Raw genomic sequence first — 7,396 nt, forward strand, 5'->3', positions numbered from 1 at the left:
TGGAGACAGAGCTTTTCCCACAGTTTTGAGTGAGGTCATGTAATTACAATGCCGTTCCTCTCACTAATTGTATTTTGTTTCAAAATATACAGTTATTTTTCATTAAAAGTATGCTGTTTATGTTAAAATGTAACTAGTGATTTTTTAAATGAAATAAATATTGAATACATTAAATATTGATAGATTGATAGACATAACCCACATAAACAACATCTCTTTTGGGTCCTCAATGATTTTTAAGAGTGTTAAGGAATTCTGATATCAAAAAGTTTAAAACTATCAGTTTAGCTAAAAGTAAGATTCTAAGTTTAAAGGATTTTTCCTTTAACACTTCAAAAACACTTCTACATTATGTTTTTGTATTCCATGTCATTGAAGAGAAGTGAGCATCAATTTTATTCTTGTTCCTTTATGAGTTATCTGTTCTTTCTTCCTGGAAGCTTTTAGAATTTTAAGTGGTTTTTAGTTCTTAAATTTTATGACAGTACACATAGGTGTAGGCTTCTTCTTATCTATCCTATTTTGTACTCTATGAATTCTTTCTGCTTTTGCTCATTCTGGAAAGTTCTCAGTCATTATTCCTTAAAATATTTACTTCTCTGTTTATTTTTTTCTTCTCTTTTGAGGCTTCCTATTTTTATACAGATGCTAATACAGTTCCTCTTACTATTCATATCTCTTGACTTTTTGTTCATATTTTCACCCTTTTACCTTTTCCTATAAGTGGGAGTTCCTCAAAGCAATCATATAGGGTTCTAATTTATTTTTTTATTTTTTTTTGAGTTCTCATTGTATTCAATTATTTTCAACTCTTTCATTGTGAAACACAGCAAACATAAAGGAAAATACATAAAATATAAAATATGTATCTTAACAAATTATTACAGAGTGAATTCTCATACAATCACCCCCAAGACTGACTTCATGGGCATGCAACCTGTGCAGTCACACAGGGATCCCCACTTAGAAGGGTGCCATGCTTGGCCTGATAACCTGCTGTCACTGTCTTAATATTTCTAATAATTTTAAAAACAAGGGGCCCCACATCTCCATGTTGTACAGACCCCACAATTTATGTAGTCCATCCTGATCACTGTCCATGCCACGAAATAAACAACTGTCATACTTCAGAAGCCCCTAGCCTGTCCCTTCCCAGTTGCAATCCCTTTCCTCCCCATGAAGGTGAGATCTATCCTGACTTTTATGGTAACCACCTCATTGCTTTATTACCTATGTATGATCCTCAATACTACAGTTTAGTTTTCCCTGCCTTACTGAACATCTCATATTGTGGCACATCATAGTGATTACAGAAGCCACTAAAATACTATTTGTGAAAGTTGTAGGGAATGGAAAACCTGACAAGATGGCTAATTGTCATAGGCTCTTGCTTCCTCCCCCAAACCAATGCTGAAGATGACATATTGAAAAGAGCCATGAATGGAGCTAAGGAATTAATGTAAAAAGAAGGGGACGGGACAGGTGATGATGTCCCAAACAGCATGTCACAATGGTGCACCTAATAGGGTACCTGCACAAGCAATATTGAGCAAGGTAATCACACAATGAATGTGTATGATCAATGTTCAAGGAAAAAGTACCTGGTGCCACAAAAGCAGATCATGGAGATCTGACCAAGCCTGAAGTATCTGAGATCTTCCCAAGAGTAACTTTCGCTCTGAGGTCTGAAGGAGTTAAATGAGGTGAGATCCCTGCTTTTGGAAGGAGCACATCACAGCTGAAGGATTCTAAGAAGACAGCACATAAGAATCAAACAAACCCAGAGAGATAAGCAGGGTCCAGATCAGACAGGCTTTATCCCAACTGTAAAGATTTAAGATAGGTCAGTGATGCAATCCAATTTGGTTTTAAATGGTTACTTGAGTCGCAAGAGAATGCACTGGCCAGGAAAAGTAGAAAGGGAGAGACCCATCACATGGCCGCTGCAGTACTCCAGGTGAGATATGCTGATGGCTCGTCTAGGGCAGTGGCAATGAAGGTGCAGAGAAACAGATCAATTTGGACGATATTGAGAAATAAATATCTCAATATTTATGGTGGTTGAAGCTGAAGGATGTATCCAGATTAAGAACAATGCCCAATTCCTGACATACCCATCTGGGGGAACTGCAGTGCCATTTGCTGAGTTAGGAAACACAAAACGGGGGACGTGTGGGGGCAGGGTCCCAATAGTGAGTTTGGTTCAGTTTTAGACATGGTTATTCAGCTTTCCTTCAAGACATCCGATGGAGATGTTGAGCAGGCAGTGTGGACCTCTCACGTGGCTTCTGATCACACTCAGTGGTTTATCATTTTTGAAAAAAAAAAATGGCACAAAAACAATATTCTCTTCATGCACCTTTCTTACTCCTTTCTCCAGTTTCTAAGGCAATTATTGAAGCCACGGACACTATTTTTACTAGGACAGTCTCATTCCCAGGCCATAACTCTGTCTGAAGGGCACTGCAGCCTGTAATCTCTGATAAATAAATATTCCCAATCCCTGGACATAATACTAACTAATACTACTAACAAAAAAACAATAAATTTACTTCAAAACAACTTGAGGGAGCTCTTTAAAGAGCACTGTATAGATTCTGAGCTCTTATTATTGGGTGCCTACAATTATATTGAATATTTTTTTAAGGTTTTATTCATTTATTTGAGAAAGGACACAAGCAGGGGGAGGGGCAGATGGAGAGAGAGAAGCAGGCTCTGCGCTGAACAGGGAGCCCAACACAGGGCTCAATTCCAGGACCCCAGGTTCATGACCTGAGCTGAAGGCAGATGCTTAACCAACTGAGCCACTCAAGAGCCCCACCTACAATCATATTGAACATGGGTACTCAATGGGAATGGTGATGAGACTGTACACAGAGCTCTTTCTTACTAAAAGAGAGCAATTATGTAGAAGAATATGACTTTCTATACCAAAGACAACATGTGCATCACTTTTCCTTAAAAAGCTGCAGATGTATTCAATATGAATGTAATGCACACTAATCATTAATAATTCAAGAGTTCCCATCATACCATTATTCTAACAAAGTTTGATGACTTCCATAGCATCAGTGATCAGTGTTTGAAAGATGGACATCCATCACAAGGAGATGGGGGGTAAGCAATCTATCCAGCCAGCATGTTGGCCAAAGTCAAGCCACCCTTCAAGCTTTCTTTTTGTTCTAATACCATGTCCCTTATAGAAACATGCATTTCTTACTTGCTGTTTCTGCTTCTCCTTGCATGATACATTAAATTCTCTTAGCACCAATTATTAATTTATTAATTATCACCGAGTAAAAATCTGTTAAAAATACCCAGAGGACAGGTCCTGTAGGTTCACAGCTGCAGACCCAACAGAGTTTATAAACTTGTTGCCAATGAATTAGGAGGCTTCCATATGCTCAGAGGCCATTATCTGAACCAAAAATAAGGTTTCTAATTATTTCCATCCATAAAATGTCCAGCATAACACTAGGCTATGCTAATTTTAAGAATACAGAGTAATGTAACAGATGTTATGGGTGGGCTACTACCTAGGAGGGACAAAATCCTTCAGTGAAGGAAGCATTCTTTTTGGCATTATCATATTTCATGAGTTATGACCTCTTATTATCGAATAAGAAACAACAGTGCATTTTTGGAATGCCCTCTCCATCCCGGACTCTAAGCCAGGTGTTTTCCATGATATCTTGCTTAATCCTCACAACTTATGAGGTGCGTTTTACAAAGGCAAACCCTGAACATATTAAGAAACTTGCCCCCAGTCAAGCAGATAAGTAAACAGCAGAGCCATAAATTAATGTCCTGTCTTTGGACTACAGAACCTCTACAGGAAATAATGATAAGGAACAACTGGTAACCTGCATATATTAGAAATCTTAGAGGGGGGCACCTGGGTGGCTCAGTCGTTAAGCGTCTGCCTTCGGCTCAGTCATGATCCCAGCATCCTGGGATCAAGTCCCGCATCAGGCTTCCTGCTCAGCGGGAAGCCTTCTTCTCCCTCTCCCACTCTCCCTGCTTATGTTCCCTCTCTCGATGTGTCTCTCTCTGTCAAATAAATAAATAAAATCTTTAAAAAGAAAGAGAGAGAGAAAGAAAGAAGAAAGAAAGAAAGAAAGAAAGAAAGAAAGAAAGAAAGAGAAAGAAAGAAAGAAAGAAAGAAAGAAAGAAAGAAAGAAAGAAAGAAAGAAAGAAAGAAAGAAAGAAAGAAAGAAAGAGAAATCTTGGAGAAAAAAAAAATCACCCAATGACAAAAATTTTCAATGTGTTTTTCACCTCCAATCAATTTTTGATCATCTCAGTGAAAATCTTGGGAAAACCTCCAAATTTGCTTTACCCATTCTTTTTCTTATTTGGTGTAAAAGAGGTTAGATTAGGCTGCAAAGAACTAATGCACAAAGATCTAACATTAACTTGAGTTACAGGGAAATAATAGCCAAATAGAATTGGAGTCAACAGTGCATGTAAGCAAAGGACTTCAAAATTATTCTAATTTTCCTCTTTCTCTATGTCCAAACCAGGTTAGACGTTTCCTCAAGACAGAAGGGCATTGAATAGTACCACATCTTCACAATGACTTTCTTTCTTGGTCATTTTATTGTTGAAACCACTTGCTTTAGAATATCTCTGCCACAACCATCATTTTCATTCTTAGTTTTTAGATTTTTAAATTTTGGGGGGGGTGGCGCTTTCCATTGAAACCTTGGCTTCATATAATATCTTTTCTTACAAAACTGAAGAATCCTCTGTTATGTAAACATACTGGTTCTGTGAGGGTGCTCTCTCAGGGTCTTGGCCACTCTGAAAGTTATCTTATTCTGGGGGCAGGTCACAGACAAGATCGGGTGGCCACATGATCCCTTTCAAAATCATCTCCCTTGACAACTTCTGGAATAAAAGTGTGCCCAAGGTCCTCCCTATTTCTCCCTGGTCCACCCACAAGATTAATCCTTTCCCAATATCAGAGGATACAGGAGTCAGCTCTGAGTATCCCTCTCCAACTGGGTTCAAATGAGTTGCATCTAGGAGATATTCTTGGGCGCCTGGGTGGCTCAGATGGTTAAGTGTCTGCCTTCGGCTCAGGTCATGATTGCAGGGTCCTGGGATCAAGCCCCACATCGGGCTCCCTGCTCGGCGGGGAGCCTGCTTCTCCCCCTCCCTCTGCATCTCCCCCTGCTCATGTTCTCTCTCTCTCTCTCTGTATCTCTGTGTCTCAAATGAATAAATAATAAAAAAAAATTTTAGAAGATATTCTTTAACCTGTGGAGGGGCATTGAGCTGTTTCCTAGTTTCATTATAGATACTGCCTCTCTATATTTGATTCTTTTTGTTCATTTCTGTAGTTTTCAGGCAGAGAAATAAGGTAAACTTGCTTTTATTATCTTTCTAGAAATTTATCTAATTTGAATATTTAAATATCTGGTAAAATAATTGAATATTCATTGAAATATTCATTAAATATTGTATATTTTAAAAGATACAGCTATCCACTTTTGAATATCAAGAAAATATACTGGGGCATCTGGGTGGCTCAGATGGTTGGGCATCTGCCTTCAGCTCAGGTCATGATCTCCAGGTCCTGGGATCAAACCCCACATTGGGCTCCCAGCTCAGCGGGGAGCCTGCTTCTCCCTCTCCCTCTGTCTCTCCCCCTGTTTGTGCTCTGTCTCTCTCTCTCTCAAATGAATAAATAAAATCTTCAAAAAAAAAAAAAGAAAAGATACCAAACATGCAAACACCTGAAGCCTCTTCTGATGGTCATTGTTGAGAGGACTTACCTAAGCTTTGTTCAAGTGTGAACCTCTGACACAAGCTTGAGAAATCATGTCACTCACTCCCTCTTGCCAGGAGTACTGGTCTTCTCTGCATGTGCTAGAACCCTGCAGGAACACAGAGATAGCAGGGAGGGTAACTATTCAAATTGCACATACTATAGGTACGTATCAACGATGGTGTGGTGAACAGGTAGGTAAATTAGTTTGAACTATGAGCAGGAACCACAAATGAGTGGTTTGCACGCCATCTAGAAGGAATTACTTGAAGAAAGGCAGCAATGAATTTCAGAGCGTGAATTCCATAGACACTGCTTATCAACTGAACCTGGACCACAGTATGAACCAGCCCGAGACCACGTGGCCTGGGTCACCAGACTACACCATAACCCTTGACACAGTGGGCTATCTGCTTCTCTATAAGGCCCACAAATAGCCCTCTCCCTGAACTTTTCCATTTCCGCCTGTCGATGTTATCCATCCCTCCACATCCAACTCAAATGCTGTCCTCTCCAGGAAGTCCTTATCATCACTTTGTCCAGTCAAAATTAACCTTTCCCTACTTTGCATCTCCATGTTACCATCTGCCCTATATCTCCCATCCATTTGGTAATTATCAGTGAGCACCTAGAATAGGCCAAGCCCTATTCTAAGGAGTATGGCTACAGTGCTGAAAAAGGCACAGTTCTTGCTCTAGGAGCTCATCTTCAAGCAGATGATACAAAGCAACAATCAAAAACAATTTCATGTCAAGGGCAGTGTGATGGTGTGAAGAAAAATTAAGCTAGGTAAAGGGTAAGATGAACCGAATGACCCTGGAAGGGGTCTGGAAAGACCTCTCTGAGTAAGTGACATTTGAGCAGAGACACAAATGGAGTGAGGGAGTGATCACGGTAAGGTGAGTAGAGAGCTTCCCAAGCAAAGAGAAAGACCTTGCAAAGACCCCAAGGCAGGGGTGGAGCAAGATGGTGGAGGAGTAGGAGACCTGGATTTCGTCTGGTCCCAGGAATTCAGCTAGATAGGGATCAAACCATTCTGAACACCTACGAACTCAATAGGAGATCGAAGAAAAGAATAGCAGCAACTCTCTGCACAGAAAAGGGACCACTTTCTAGAAGGTAGGACGTGCGGAGAAGTGAAGCCGAAGCAATATTCGGGAGGATAGACGGCGGGGGGGGGGGGTCTCCTTCGGCCGCTTCTGGCAAGTGATAGAGCCGCGGAGCACAAAATCGGAACTTTTAGAAGTCGGCTCCGCTGAGGGACATCGCTCCAGTGGCTAAGCGGGGGGTGGAACCCTCTCGGGACAGTGTGGTCTCAGCACCTTCGGGGTCACAGAAAGGCCAGGGGTGCCTGAGTACGGCAGAGCTCCCAGGTATCGGAGAAGGGAAGCCGGCTGCAGAGACGGAGCTGAGGCATGGGCTCTCAGCTCAGGGTTGCCATAGACTGTGATCTGCGGCACAGTCGGGCCACTGCTCCTCCAGCAAGGACCCAACAAGCGGGAGATCCGGGGAGACTCACCTTCCTCCCCCGGGAGGAGCGGCACAGGAGCACACGGCAGGGATCTGCTGGGTTTGGAGACTCCACACCAAGTCAGGTGCCAGAGATAGAAACGTGAAGTCACA

The sequence above is a fragment of the Leptonychotes weddellii genome, chromosome 7, assembly GCF_054177405.1.
Source record: "Leptonychotes weddellii isolate Sample4059 chromosome 7, ASM5417740v2, whole genome shotgun sequence".
Taxonomy (NCBI): Eukaryota; Metazoa; Chordata; class Mammalia; order Carnivora; family Phocidae; genus Leptonychotes; species Leptonychotes weddellii.